The sequence below is a fragment of the Pelodiscus sinensis genome, chromosome 31, assembly GCF_049634645.1.
Source record: "Pelodiscus sinensis isolate JC-2024 chromosome 31, ASM4963464v1, whole genome shotgun sequence".
Lineage (NCBI taxonomy): Eukaryota > Metazoa > Chordata > Testudines > Trionychidae > Pelodiscus > Pelodiscus sinensis.
This window is the reverse complement of record NC_134741.1, coordinates 1,222,801-1,227,116: the sequence shown is the minus strand read 5'-3', so window position 1 is coordinate 1,227,116 and position 4,316 is coordinate 1,222,801.

Genomic DNA, 4,316 nt, shown 5'->3' with positions numbered 1-4,316 from the left:
TGGGATTCCAATCCACACAAAAGCAGCAGTGGAAATCCCCCCTTTGCTTATTATGGCTTCATCAGAGTGAATGCTGGGTGGCCAGGATCCAAGGCCAAGTGGCACAGAGAGGGCAGGACCCTTGACCCTCTCACTACTAGGCTGCATCTAGATTGGCATGATTTTCCGGAAATACTTTTAACGGAAAAGTTTTCCATTAAAAGCATTTTCGGAACAGAGCATCTAGATTGGCATGGACACTTTTCTGCAAAAGCACTTTTTGCGGAAAAGTGTCCGTGCCAATCTAGACACGCTTTTCCGCAAAAAAGCCCTGATTACCATTTTCACGATTGTGGCTTTTTTGGGTGTGTCTAGACTACAGGGTTTTGTCGACAAAAGTGGACTTTTGTCAACAAAACTATACCTGCATCCACACTACTGCTGAGTTCTGTTGACATAACGTCGACAGAACTCAGCAGTTTTGTCGACGCTGGTAAACCTCATTTTATGAGGCATAACGCCTTCTGTCGACAGAGTTTCTGTCGACAGAAGATATTATTGCATGTAAACTGTCCTTTGCGTCTACACTACCATGTCGACAAAGCAGCTTGCTTTGTCGACAGAACTCAATGTAGTCTAGACGCTTTGTCTACAGAAGTTTTGTCGACAGTATCTGTCGACAAAACTTCTGTCAACAGAAGCCTGTAGTCTAGACGTACCCTTTGCAGAAAACAAATCTGAGCTGTCTACACTGGCCCTTTTGTGCAAAAGCTTTGCGCAAAAGGGACTTTTGCCTGAACGGGAGCAGAATAGTATTTCCACAAGAAGCACTGATTTCTTACAGTAGGAAGTCAGTGCTTTTGTGGAAATTCAAGCGGCCAGTGTAGACAACTGGCAAGTTTTTCCAGAAAAGTGGCTGATTTTCCGGAAAAACTGGCCAGTCTAGACACAGCCATAGAGTCTTGTTATCCATTTTTGTCCCCACCATCAGCAGCCTCCATCCCTTTCAGCCACTGGGTCAGCTCAGGAAGGGAGGAAGGAATGTGGCAAAATAGTGAGTCAGGCAGAGGGATGCAGGCAAAGCTCATCTTGCCCTACATGGCCCCTGGCAACAGCTTCTCTCTTGTGCATCCATTACAGAGAAGTGGCGGTCCCAGAGGCTAACCAACAACTGCTGAAGTAGATCAGTTGGAGAGCCTTAAACTGAAGATCTAATAGTCCCTGATTCATTTCCAGCCTTTGGCAGAAGCATTTAGAATTGTAGGGCTGGAGGGAACCTCTGGAGTCATTGGCTATGTTTACAAATAAAAGTTATTTTGGGATACCAGAGATATCCTCAACTAGCTGCCCTGTGTCTTCACAAGCCACCTGCTATTTTGAAATATTTTTCAAAATAAGGGATGTGGTATTTCAGCATCCCAGTAACCTTTGTTCCACAAGGAGTAAGAGATATCCTGAAACAGAAGTTTATTTCTAAGTTTATTTAAAAATAGCCTCTTCTGAAATAAACTTGAAAAAGCTACACTATTTGCATAGCACGTTGTGTATCTTCTTTCAATGTTACAGTGCAGTGTAAACATAGTCATTGAGGGTATGTCTACACTACAAAGTTAGTTCGAACTAACAGATGTTAGTTCGAACTAACTTTCATAGGCGCTACACTAGCGCTCCGCTAGTTCGAATTTAATTTAGTTTGAACTAGGAAAACCTCATTTTACAAGGATTAAGCCTAGTTTGAACTAGCTAGTTCGAATTAAGGGGTGTGTAGCCCCTTAATTCAAACTAGTGGGAGGCTAGCCCTCCCCAGGTTTCCCTGGTGGCCACTCTGGGACTTTCTGCCCCAGCAGGGCTGGCTTCTGAGGAAAGCAATTAGGAGAAGGAAGGGGCCACCCTGATGGGCTGTGCTTGTGACAAGAGAAATACAGACTCCTCATCACTGGAGAAGGTGAGTATTGATCCCAGTGCCTCTTCCATGCTAAATAAGCACTCTGACACTTGAGCTAGTTTCCCCACCTCAGAAAGAGCTCTCCTGCTCCACATACCTTGTTCCTCAGCCCACAACACAGCTGCCCAAGGCTCCTTTCTGAAAGGGCTGCTTATGAGCCCTATTCCTGTGGTTGGTTAGGTCAGTTGGTTAGAGTGTGTTGCTAATACTGCTAAAATCATAGTTCAAGCCCTATTATGGTCATAGGGACTCTTGGGGTTGTGGTCTAATGCTCAGAACTGTCATTCATGCTTAAATTTGACACTTTACAAATGGGCCTTAACAAAGATGCTAATTATCTTGCCCATTGCAAAGATAGCTCCCCCAATTGTCACCCCTAATATTATTTCATAGACACTACCTCCCCCGCAACCTCCTCTGTTCTAAAATCTGATTTGTCAATTTTATATGTGTTCATTTTTTTTATTGTATCCCTTTGATATATATGGTCATGCAAATTTTCTTCCACAATTTGATCTGAGGAAGTGGGTCTGGCCCATGAAAGCTCATCACCTAATAAACCATCCTGTTAGTCTTTAAAGTGCTGCATAGTCCTGTCCTTGGTGACAGAGAGTCTTTTATGTACTTAGACGGATGTTACAAAGAGGACAGAAAAAATTGTTCTCCTTCACCTCTGATGACAGAAGCAGCAATGGGCTTAAACTGCTGTAAGGGAGGTTTAGGATGGACATTAGGAAAAGCTTCCTAAGTATCTATGGGTATGTCTACCTACAAAGTTAGTTCGAACTAACAGACATTAGTTCGAACTAACTTTCATAGGCACTACACTAGCGCTCCATTAGTTCGAACTTAATTCGAACTAATGGAGCGCTTATTTCGAACTAGGTAAACATCATTTTACGAGGATTAAGCCTAGTTTGAACTAGCTAGTTAGAATTAAGGGCTGTGTAGACCCTTAATTCGAACTAGTGGGAGGCTAATGCTTCCCAGGTTTCCCTGGCGGCCACTCTGGCCAACACCAGGGAAACTCTATTGCCCCCCTCCCGGCCCCGGAGCCCTTAAAGGGCCACAGGCTGGCTACACAGTTTGTGCCAGTTGCAAGGCTGCCAGCACCTGTGCCAGCACACCCTGCACCTGCCACACCATGAGCCAGCCACCTGAGGACACCCAGCCCTCCACTGCTCCCCAGGACGAGCCTGGCGGCTCCCAGGAGCCTGCCCGGGGGCGCAAAAGGCGGGCGCCCACTTGGTCAAGTGCGGAGATCGTGGACCTCATCGAGGTTTGGGGGGAAGCCTCCAATGTACACGATCTCCGCACTAGCCACAGGAACGCGGCCGTCTACAGCCGCATGGCTCACAGCCTGGCCGCCAGGGGCCACCAGTGCAGCCAGGAGCAGGTGCGCTGCAAGATTAAAGACCTGTGGCAGTCCTATTCCCGGGCCTGACAGCCAGGGGCCTACCCGGAAGCCTGCCACCACTTCCACACCCTGGACCGCCTCCTGGGGGCTCATGCCGTCCCTGCCCCCCCGGGACGTGATAGACCCCGGAGCAGAGGGCCCACTCTAGGAGACGGAGGAAGAGGGCTCTGAGAGCCAGGAGCCTGCCGCCAGCCTGCCCAGGACCCGGGACCCCCGAGGCACCCCACAGAGCCGCTCACCTGTGTCGTCTGAGGCCGGGGAGGCGTCCACCTGTGAGTACCATCATGCTCCCCTTATGTGTATGGAGGGCTGGGGCAAGAGGGAGCCCCGGGACCGTGCGCCTGGGCCTTGCCCACCACGGAGCAGCAGCTGGGGATCCTGCAGGGGCCCTGGCCTTGCAGAGCGGAGCTGGGTTTCACACACCTGGGCCCCTGGGGTATTTGACCGCTGGGCTTGTTGCACCACAGCTGCAGCACCTGGGCCTGCAGGGCGCACCACACCACCTGCAGCAGCTGCCCATGCCCGGGCAAGCAGGAGAGCCAGGAATGAGGAGGACTACCAGAGGCGGCTCCTCCGGTTCCTAGATCACCAGCTCCGCACCCAGGACCACTGGGTCCAGGAGGACCTGAGGCTGCGCCGGAGGAGTTTGGAGGCCCTGGAGGAGCAGGGCCGTGCCCTGAGAGGCCACCTCCAGAGCCAGCTCGACCGCTTCCCATTTCCCCCTGCTCCCCCTGCTCCTCCCCCTCCTGCTCCCACTCCTGCTTCCTCCACACCCCCCGTCCCTCCTGCCCCCCCCACAACCATTTCCCACCGACGCTCCCGGACCCGCAGTGTGGCGAGACGGAAGAGGCAGCCGGACTCCCACCCCTGAGCTTTCCTTTCCCTTCCTCCCTTCCCAGCTCCCTCATCCCAGGTTTCCACCTCCCCTCTCCCACCCTCATTCCTCCCTTCCCCCACCCCAATTACCTGAAATAA